Here is a 12,062-nt window from a genome sequence, read left to right on the forward strand (position 1 = left end):
GACCTGTACTCTGAAAACTACAAGCCGCTGATGAAAGAAATCAAAGATGACACAAATAGATGGAAAGACATACCATGCTCTTGGATTGGAAGAGTTAATATTATCAAAATGACAATACCACCCAAGGCAATCTACAGACTCAATGCAATCCCTATCAAATTACCAAGGGCATTTTTCACCTAACTCAAACAAAATATTTTAAAGTTTGTTTGGAAGCACAAAAGACCCAGAATAGCCAAAGACATCCTGACAAAGAAAAATGGAGCTGGAAGAATCAGGCTCCCTGACTTCAGACTATACTACAAGGCAACAGTCATCAAAACCGTACAGTACTGGCACAAAGACAGACATATAGATCAATGGAATAGGATAGAAAGCCCAGAATTAAACCCACATGCCTACAGTCAACTAATCTATGACAAAGGAGGCAAGAATACACAATGGAGAAAAGACAGCCTGTTCAATAAGTGGTGCTGGGAAAACTGGACAGCCACATGGAAAAGAATGAAATCAGAACACTCCCTAACACCATACACAAAAATAAACTCCAAATGGATTAAAGACCTAGATATAAGATCAGATACCTCTTAGAGGAAAACATAGGCCAAACAATCTCCAACATAAACGACAGCAACGTCTTCTCAGATCCACCTCTTAGAGGTGGATGACAGTGAAAACAAAAATGGGACCTAATAAAACTTAAATGTTTCTGCACAGCAAAAGGAAACCCTAAACAAAACGTAAAGACAACCCACAGAATGGGAGAAAATATTCGCAAATGAGTCAACTGACAAGGGATTAATCTCCAAAATTTATAAACACCTCTTACCACTCAATACCAAAAAACAAACAACCCCATGAAAAAATGGGCAGAAGATCTAAACAGACGATTCTCCAAAGAAGACATACGGATGGCCAAAAAAACACATGAAAAGATATTCAACATCACTCATTATTAGAGAAATGCAAATCAAAACCACTCTGAGGTACCACCTTACACCAGCCAGAATGGCCATCATCCAAAAGCCTACAAACAATAAGTGCTGGAGAGGGTCTGGAGAAAAAGGAACCCTATTACACTGTTGATGGGATTGTAAATGGGTGCAACCACTGTGGAAAACAGGATGGAGATTCCTCAGAAAACTACACATAGAACTACCATTTGATCCAGCAATCCCACTCCTGGGCATCTATCCAGAGAAAACCAGGACCCGCAAAGACACATGTACTCCAACATTCATTGCAGCACTATTTGCAATAGCCAAGATGTGGAAACAACCTAAATGTCCATCAACGGAGGAGTGGATCAAGAAGAAGTGGTACATATACACAATGGAATATTACTCAGCCATTAAAAGGAAAGAAGTACTGGCGTTATCAGCAACATGGATGGACCTAGAAACTAGCATGCTAAGTGAAGTCAGCCGTACAATGAGGCACCAACATCAAATCCTATCACTGACATGAGGAATCTGAAAAAAGGACGCAATGAACTTCTTTGCAGAACAGATACTGACTCACAGACTTTGAAAAACTTAAGGTTTCCAAAGGAGACAGTTTGGGGGGTGGGGGGATGCACTGGGGTTGTGGGATGCAAATCCTATAAAACTGGATTGTGATGATCATTGTACAACTATAAATGTAATAAATTCATTAAGTAATAATTTTTTAAATAAATAAAATAAAGATACATGTGATTAAATTGGGTTCACTTCCAAGTTAACCTACCATCTCAAAGTCTATACCCTTAATTACATCTATCAGATTCTTTTTACCATGTAAGGTAACATCATTATCCAGTCAAAGGAGAACAACAACAAAAAAAATTAAAGCTTAGGAAATCTATGTTATCTATAGAATACCATCAAAGGAACTAATTTATGAATTACTGAGTTTCCATAGGAGAAAAGAAGGAGAAGAGGAAAGTTTATTTAAAGAAATAATGGCTGAGAACTTTCCAAATCTGAGGAGAAATTTGGATATCCAAGTTCATGAGCTCATAGGTCACCAAACTCAATTTAAAAACATCTTCTCAAAGACACAGTTATAATAATAAAACTGCTATAAAAACAATTATGATAAAACTCTTTATTATAAACAGTTTCCATAATAAAACTGTTAAAAATGAAAGATGAAGGAAATGTTAAATGCAGCGTGAGATAAAATCTTGTAACTTATAAGGGATCCTCCAAAAGTCTGTTTCCAGATTTCTCAACTAAAACATTCCAGGCCAGGAGATGGTGGGATGATATACTCAAAATCTGAAAGAAAACCTGTCAACTATAAGCATTCTAATTAGCAAAATTTTATTTCAGAAAATAATCTAAAAATAAATACTTTCCCAGACGAATAAAAACTGAGGGAATTTATTGCCTTGAAAAAAATGCTTAAAGAAAATTTCCAAGCCAAAATGAAAGGATGCTAACTAGTCACAGAAATATGTGAAAATATAAAACGCATGGTAAAGGTAGGTATGGACATAATTAAATTCAGAATACTCTAATACTGAAATATGATGATGTATTTACCAATTAACTCTAGTATAAAGATTAAAAGAGAAGTATAAAAAGTAATTATACCTACAAAAGTTTGTTAATAAATAACAAGTAGATAAATTGTGTAATCTAAAACATAAAAGGGGGAGTAAATGGGTAGCTTTTTGTATGCAATTTAAGTTAAGTTGTTGTCAGTGTAAAATAGACTTTTATGGCAACAAAATATTTTATGTAACTTTCATGGTAACCAAAAAAAAAAATATGTCATAGATTCACAATCAATAAAGAAAATAAATATACTAAAGAAAATCATCAATTCACAAAGGAAAAAAGAAAGAGAAGTAAAATGAAAGAGAAAGACAAAAAAGCAGAATAGCAAAGATGCCATTAATAAGCCATCACCCACCAATAATTATTCTCAATGACAATTATATTGATTCTCCAATTAAAAAACATAGAGTGACTAGATGGGTAAGAAATCAAGGCCCAACTATTTTCTGACTAAAAGAGCCTCACTTCATCTTTAAGGACACTAAAAAGCTCAGAGTAAAGGGATGGAAGAAGAAATTCCATGCATGTGGAAACCAAAAAAAAAAAAAAAAAAAAAAAGATCAGGGGTAGTAGTTATACATACTTCCATCAGACACGATAGAATTTAAGCCACAACTGGTAACAAGAGACAAAGATGGTCTTCATATGCTAAAGGAATGAATTCATCAAGATATGTAATGATAGTAAATATACCTGCACCCAATATAATGTATAAATATATTAAGCAAATACCAACAGCTCTGAAGGGGAAAATAGATAATATGATAATCATAGGGATTCAGTATCCCACATTCAAAAATAGATAGATTATGCAGCCAGAAAAATAAATAAGGAAATACTGCACTTGTACCTTCCTTTGGATTAAATGTACCTAACATACATATTCTATCTGGCAGCAGATGAATATGAGTTCTTCCCAAACACACAGAGAACATTCCCCAGGATGAATCATATGATAGGTCACAAAACAAATCTCGGCAAACTTAAGAAGACTAAAATTATACCAAATATCTTTTCCAAACATAATGGCATAAAACTAGAAACAAATAAAGGAAGTCAGAATGTTCACAAATATGAGGAAATCAAACACACTTCTGGAAAACCAATGGGTCAAAGAAGAAATCAAAAGGGAACTTTAAAAATTGAAACAAATACAAATGCAAACACAGCATCCAAAATCTATGAAATGCAGTCAAAGAAGATCTAAGAGGAAAATTTATAGCAATAAAAACCTACATTAAGTAAAAAAAGGACCTCAAATAAACGACCTAACTTTATACCTCAAAGAACTAGAAAAAGAAGCCCAAAACTGAGCCCAAAGTTAGCAGAAGGAAAGAGATAACAATGATCAGAATGGAATAAATGATATAGAAACCACAAAAATGACAGCAAAGATCAATAAAACAAAACTTATTTTTTAAAATATTAACAAAATTGTAAAGCTCTTAATAATCTAGTAAAAAAGACCCCAAATAGAAAAATTCTTATAAAGAAAAAGTGGGGAGAATCACACTTTCTGATTTTTAAACTATATTTAAAAGTCATAGTAATCAAAACAGTATGGTTCTGGCATAACAATAAACACATAAACTAATAGAACAGACTTGAAAGCCCAGAAATAAACCCTCCCATATATAGTCAACCAATAATTGAAAAGGGAAACAAGAATATTCAGGATAGTTTCTTCCATAAATGATGTTGGGAAAACTGGATATCCATATTCAGAATAATGACATTGGATTGCTATGATCATTCACCCTCACAAAACTCAACTCAAAATAGATTAAATATGGAAACTAACACTTAGAACTGTAAAACTCTTACAATAAAACAGGGAAAAAATCTTCTTGACTTTGGCCTGAGCAATGATTTTTTTTGGATGTGACACCAAAAGCATAAGCAATGAAAGCAAAAATTAATAAATGGAACTACACAAAATTAAAAAGGCTTCTGTACAGGTAACTTATAGAATGGGAAAAATATTTTCAAATTTGATAAGGGGTTAATATTAAAAATATATAAGGAACTCATAAACTCAGTAGCAAAAAAATCAAGCCATTTGATTTTTAAAAAATGTGTGGAGGAATTGATTAGACATTTCTTACAAAGAAGTGATACAAATATCCAACATGTGCATGAAAAGTTGCTCAACACTGCTAATCATCAGGAAAATGCAAATCAAAACTTCAATGAGATATCACTTTACATGGTTAGATTGACTATCATCACAAAAACAAGAGATAAGTATCAGTGAGGATGTGGAAAATAGGGAATCCTTGTGCACTGTTGATGGGAATGTAAATTGGGTAGCCACAGGATTGAAGTTCCTCAAAAAATTAAAATTAGAAATTCCATATGATTCAGTAATCCCACTTGTGAGTATACATCCAAAGGAAATGAAATCAGGATCTCTAATAGATATTTGCACACCCAGGTTTGTTGCAGCATTATTCATAATAGCCAAGATACCAAAACAACCTAAGTGACCATCAATGGATGAATGGAGAAAAGATGTGGTATGTATATATGCAATGTAACATTATTCAGCCATGAGAAGAAAGGAAATCCTGCCATTCATGACAGCATGGAATGAGGATATTACACTGAATGAAATAAGCCAGAGAGAGAAAGACGTATACTTTATGACATTCAGTTATATGTGGAATCTAACAGAGCTGAATACATAGAGAGTAATTGTGGCTACCAGGGGTTGGAGTTGGGGGAGTAGGGAAAACAGAGAGGTGTCGGTCAAAGGGCATAAACTTCCAGTTATAAGAGGGGTAAATTCTGGAGATCTAATATATAGCATGGTTATTAAAGTTAACAGTACTATACATATACTTAAAAGTTGTTAAGAGAGTAGATCTTAAATGTTCTCAGCACAAGAAAGAAATGTTAATTATGTGGGGTGATGGAAATATTAATTAGCTCTAGTATGAAAATTATTTCACAATTTATAAATGTAGCATACCTCACAATATACAGCTTACACATATACAACAGTCAATGATAATTATGATTATATCTCAATAAAATGGGAAAAAATAAAGATTCTAGATTAGGTTTTGATATACATTCAGGTCAGAAGGTAAACATGGTTCCTTGTTTTATGAAGACAAAGCCAAAGCAATGAAGAGAAATGGTGAGTCTGAAGTAAAAAATGGGCTTACTTAAAACTTGCCTGGTCTTAATGGCAGTTCTAAGGAGTTGCCTGAACTTTTGAAATTTGTCACCGTAACACCCCTCCAAATCCCCAGATACAAAGAATTTCTTATCCTTGCTGTGCAAATGCAGCTTTAAGATCAATATCCCCTCCAAAACAGATTGTCACTTTAACCATTTCCGATAAGGATTTTCATGAATTGCCAGTGAAGTCACATCATCTAGTTGCATGGGACTATCTCTGTGAATTTTTCTCTTCTTACATCAAAACATTGATATTAAAACCAATTCTTTCAGAGTTCCTGTTGTGGCTCAGTGGATTCTGAACCTGACTAGTATCCATGAGGATGTGGGTTGGATCCCTGGCTTTGCTCATTGGGTTAAGGATCTGGTGTTGATGTGAGCTGTGATATAGGTCACAGACATGGCTTAGATCCTGCGTTGCTGTGGATGTGGTGTAGGCTGGCAGTTGTAGCTCTGATTTGATCCCTAGCCTGGGAACTTCTATATGCCACAGGTGCAGCCCTAAAAAAAAAAAAGGAAAACAAAAACACATTCTAAATTCACAATTTCTGGCATTTGTATGTGACTTATAATTGAGAAATGTGCTATATTATAGAGTCAGAGGTTGAGACATACCAGCAGTTTAAGTACCTTCCCAGGTTTAAACGTACCAATAGATTTTATCTATTTTTTTGTCAGCTTAAATGTGAATTTTCCTGTACAACACAGCAGAGGTTTGAATGTTAGCTTCAATTCATATCCCCAAACATCACTTAAAATGTCTTTGAAATGATAACGCTAAAATCCAGCACTGAAAAAAAATTCATACACAGAAAACTGCCTGTCACACACTAGGCAATGTCATCAAATGTGTTGGAAATTGCCAAATTTCTCAATGTAGGATAAATTTTTTCAAAATGAGGAGTTCATGGGGAAGGGGTTTATGCATGATGAAGAGCTATGACACCAGTGCCAAAAGCTATCAAAAAAAGTGTTCTTTTGAGGAACTATTTAATTTTCAACAATGTTTAAATCAAGTATGACAAAAGCAAAATAGAAATTTAGCCCAACAGAAAACACAGATAGAACTGTGCTATTCTTTGATATCACTGGAAATCGTATACTATTCTTTGATGTCACTGGAAATCATATACTAAGGCTTGATAAGAATTCTTATAATACACAAGGAAGCTTAAATATATCATTGTATATTGGATGTGTGTCATGGTGATGTAATGACCCATTCACCTAGAGTGATGCACAAAAATGTTTGTACTCTGAAATTGAATTAAGCATAGGCTCAAATTCTTTTTTTTTTTTTTTTAAGAACTGCACTTGGGGCATTTGGAAGTTCCCAGGCTAGGTCAAATCAGAGCTGCAGCTGCTGGCTTACACCATATCCAAATTAATGCCAGACTTGAGCGGTATCTGAGACCTACACTGCAGCTCATAGCAATGCTGGACCCTTAACCCAGTGAGCAGGGCCAGGGATAGAATCCAGTCCACATGGATACCAGTTGGGTTCATTATCACTGAGTGACAAGGGGAACTCCCAGGCTCAAATTCTAATTGTGACATTTAAGAGAGAAAAACAGGATTGAAAATATAGCGTTATTTTTGATATTCAAAAAGATTCTTGATTTTTGATTCTTCAAAAAGTTCTGTTTATAACAGAGTATGTTATCTAACAATTTATTAGGTGTTTGATAACTAGATTGTGTGTTAGCTATGACAATAAAATCATGATTAAATGCTCTAACTAAATCTCAGCAGTGTTTCAAAGAATTAGGGGCCACAACTCACTGGGATCCATCTGGTCCTACACATATGTTAAAATTAGTGAGTGCTTAGAGTTCGCCAATAGCCTCGTAGTTAAGGATTTGGCATTGTCACTGCTATAGCTCAGGTTAAATCCTTGGCTCAGGAACTTCTGCATGCATTGAGCATGGCAAAAATATATATATATATATAGGGAGCACTTGTCAAGATAATGAAGGTCTCATGGCAAGGAGTCAAGCGTATGAGGTTCAATAATTTTAATTCCCTTTGGCATCTTTAGGGATTAACTTTTAATTTAATGTTTTTAGTGATGAATTTCCACTAGAGTTACCAACTAATAAGATTATATAGTTTTGAGTCCCAACCTCACATCCTATAAGACACTAACTTTGAAAGTTTCCAGTTTAACATTTTTCACTACCATAGTTGATGATACTTTGTTAAAGTACATTCTAGCACATTCACTAAAATATGTCTACTCTGGTTAGCTTTCAAGAAAATGCGCACTAAGGTGGTTTTCTCATTCTAGGCATCAGAAAATTCAACATGTCCTTACATCATATCCACTCTATCGTGTTATTTATGTACCTGAAAAGGAACACTTTTTAAGCTTTGCATAAAGTATTAGTGAGAAGGAAAAATTCCATTTTTTGGAATTTGAACTACATAGGATCAGGCAAGACTAGTTCAAAGAATCTATGATGGAGGTTTTATATTATTACATTAACTTGTTTTGGCTTCCTTTTTTCTTTCTTTTCCTTAATTTTATTTATTTTTTATTACTTAGTGGATTTATTACATTTATAGTTGTACAATGATCATCACAATCCAGTTTTATAGGATTTGCATCCCACAACCCCAGTGCATCCCCCCACCCCCCAAACTGTCTCCTTTGGAAACCTTAAGTTTTTCAAAGTCTGTGAGTCAGTATCTGTTCTGCAAAGAAGTTCATTGCGTCCTTTTTTCAGATTCCTCATGTCAGTGATAGGATTTGATGTTGGTGCCTCATTGTACGGCTGACTTCACTTAGCATGCTAGTTTCTAGGTCCATCCATGTTGCTGATAACGCCAGTACTTCTTTCCTTTTAATGGCTGAGTAATATTCCATTGTGTATATGTACCACTTCTTCTTGATCCACTCCTCCGTTGATGGACATTTAGGTTGTTTCCACATCTTGGCTATTGCAAATAGTGCTGCAATGAATGTTGGAGTACATGTGTCTTTGCGGGTCCTGGTTTTCTCTGGATAGATGCCCAGGAGTGGGATTGCTGGATCAAATGGTAGTTCTATGTGTAGTTTTCTGAGGAATCTCCATCCTGTTTTCCACAGTGGTTGCACCCATTTACAATCCCATCAACAGTGTAATAGGGTTCCTTTTTCTCCAGACCCTCTCCAGCACTTATTGTTTGTAGGCTTTTGGATGATGGCCATTCTGGCTGGTGTAAGGTGGTACCTCAGAGTGGTTTTGATTTGCATTTCTCTAATAATGAGTGATGTTGAATATCTTTTCATGTGTTTTTTTGGCCATCCGTATGTCTTCTTTGGAGAATCGTCTGTTTAGATCTTCTGCCCATTTTTTCATGGGGTTGTTTGTTTTTTGGTATTGAGTGGTAAGAGGTGTTTATAAATTTTGGAGATTAATCCCTTGTCAGTTGACTCATTTGCGAATATTTTCTCCCATTCTGTGGGTTGTCTTTACGTTTTGTTTAGGGTTTCCTTTTGCTGTGCAGAAACATTTAAGTTTTATTAGGTCCCATTTTTGTTTTCACTGTCATCCACCTCTAAGAGGTGGATCTGAGAAGACGTTGCTGTCGTTTATGTTGGAGATTGTTTGGCCTATGTTTTCCTCTAAGAGGTATCTGATCTTATATCTAGGTCTTTAATCCATTTGGAGTTTATTTTTGTGTATGGTGTTAGGGAGTGTTCTGATTTCATTCTTTTCCATGTGGCTGTCCAGTTTTCCCAGCACCACTTATTGAACAGGCTGTCTTTTCTCCATTGTGTATTCTTGCCTCCTTTGTCATAGATTAGTTGACTGTAGGCATGTGGGTTTAATTCTGGGCTTTCTATCCTATTCCATTGATCTATATGTCTGTCTTTGTGCCAGTACTGTACGGTTTTGATGACTGTTGCCTTGTAGTATAGTCTGAAGTCAGGGAGCCTGATTCTTCCAGCTCCATTTTTCTTTGTCAGGATGTCTTTGGCTATTCTGGGTCTTTTGTGCTTCCAAACAAACTTTAAAATATTTTGTTTGAGTTAGGTGAAAAATGCCCTTGGTAATTTGATAGGGATTGCATTGAGTCTGTAGATTGCCTTGGGTGGTATTGTCATTTTGATAATATTAACTCTTCCAATCCAAGAGCATGGTATGTCTTTCCATCTATTTGTGTCATCTTTGATTTCTTTCATCAGCGGCTTGTAGTTTTCAGAGTACAGGTCTTTTGTCTCTTTAGGGAGATTACTCCCAGATATTTTATTCTTTTGGATGCTATATGGTAAGCAGGATTGCTTCCCTAAATTCTCTTTCTGATCTTTCATTATTCGTATATAGAAATGCAATCAATTTCTGTGTATTCATTTTGTATCCTGCGACTTTGCCAAATTCATGGATGAGTTCTAACAGTTTTCTGGTAGATTCTTTATGATTCTCTAGGTATAGTATCATATCATCTGCAAATAGTGATAGTTTTACTTCTTCCTTTCCAATGTGGATTCTTTTTATCTCTTTTACTTCTCTGATTGCTGTGGCTAGGACTTCCAAAACTATGTTGAAGAGTAGTGGCAAGGGTGGACATCCTCCTTGTCTTGTTCCTGATCTCAGTGGGAATTCTTTCAGCTTTTCACCATTGAGAATGATGTTAGCTGTGGGTTCATCTTTTATGGCCTTTATTATGTTGAGGTAGGTTCCCTTTATGCCCACTTTCTGAAGGGTTTTTATCAGAAATGGGTGTTGGATTTTGTCAAAGACTTTTCCCCCGTCTATTGAGAGGATCATATGGTTTTTATTCTTTAGTTTGTTAATGTGGTGTAACACACTGATGGATTTGTGCATATTAAAGAACTTGCATCACTGGGATGAATCCCACTTGTTCATGATGTACAATCCTTTTAATGTATTGTTGGATGTGGTTTGCTAGTATTTTGTTGAGGAGTTTTGCATCTATGTTCATCAGTGAAATTGGCCTGTAGTTTTCTTTTTTTGTGGTATCTTTATCTGGTTTTGGTATCAGTGTGGTGGTGGCCTCATAGAATGAGTTTTGGAGTATCCCTTCCTCTGCAATTTTTTGGAATAGTTTGAGAAGAATAGATATTAGCTCTTCTCTAAATGTTTGATGGAATCTCCCTGTGAAGCCATCTGTTTCTGGACTTTTGTTTGTTGGAACCCTTAGCCAGACTTCTCAAGAAAAAAAGAGAGAAAAGTCAAAAGAATAAAATTAGAAATGAAAAAGGAGACGTAACAAGGACATCATAGAAATACAAAGGATTATAAGTGACTACTATATGCAACTATACATAAATAAAATGGAAAACCTATGAGATATGGACAAATTCTTACAAAGGCACAATCTTCCAAGTCTAAACCAAGATGAAATAGAAAAGATGAACAGACCAATCACAAGAACTGAAATTGAAACTGTGATTAAAAAATAATCACATGTGTCTTTAAAAGCTAAAGTCTTCCCCAGCTGTTGTCAGAGAACCAGAGAGAAGGGAGCACGAGAAGGACTGTATCTACTGGTGCTGCTCTGAATATTGAGACTAGGTGCCCAAGCCAGGAATGTGAAACTCTCTAGAGCTGGAAAGGTCAAAGAAACAGAATATGTCCCAGAACCTTCAGAAAGGAACATAGGTCTAATAACATTTGTATTTGTCTCAGTGAAATCTGTGTCTGACTTCTGACCTACAGAATGTAAGGTAATAAATTCCTACTGTTTTATCCACCAAGTTTGTGGAAACTTGTTTCAGTGGCAACAGAAAACTAATACAATTTTTTTAAAATTTCTGGTAGTACAGAATTAATACACAATATATCTACATATTATGGAGGACTTCCATAAGTAACATAAAAAATGTGAGCAAAAAATGTTTAAGATGTGTCTGATATATATATATATCATGTGGGAATAGCACCTAAGTGTAAGCCTATAGTTAAAGAAAACTCTGACAAACAGAAATAGAGTAAAGCAATAAAGAGAAAGACCTAGTTAAATATTTTTTATTAATTTACTAAGCCTTCATGAAGGTGTTGTGTTTGGCATTATTTAATTATTTTTAAAAAGGAGAAAGATATATTATTTGAGGAAGAAATTTTTAAAAATCCAGTTCTGCTCTTTTCCCACATTGATTATCACAGGATACTGGGTAGAGTTCTCTGTGTTATACAACAGGTTCCCAAAGGCCAATTGAAAATAATCTGAAAGAGAATGGATGAATGTACCTACATAACTGAATCACATTGTTGTACAGCAGAAATTATCACAACATTATAAATCGACCATACTTCAATAAAGCTTTAAAAAATGGGGAAAAACAGTCCAGTTCTATATCTGAAGATATGTGTATTCGTTTCC

This window comes from Sus scrofa, chromosome 11, assembly GCF_000003025.6.
Source record: "Sus scrofa isolate TJ Tabasco breed Duroc chromosome 11, Sscrofa11.1, whole genome shotgun sequence".
Lineage (NCBI taxonomy): Eukaryota > Metazoa > Chordata > Mammalia > Artiodactyla > Suidae > Sus > Sus scrofa.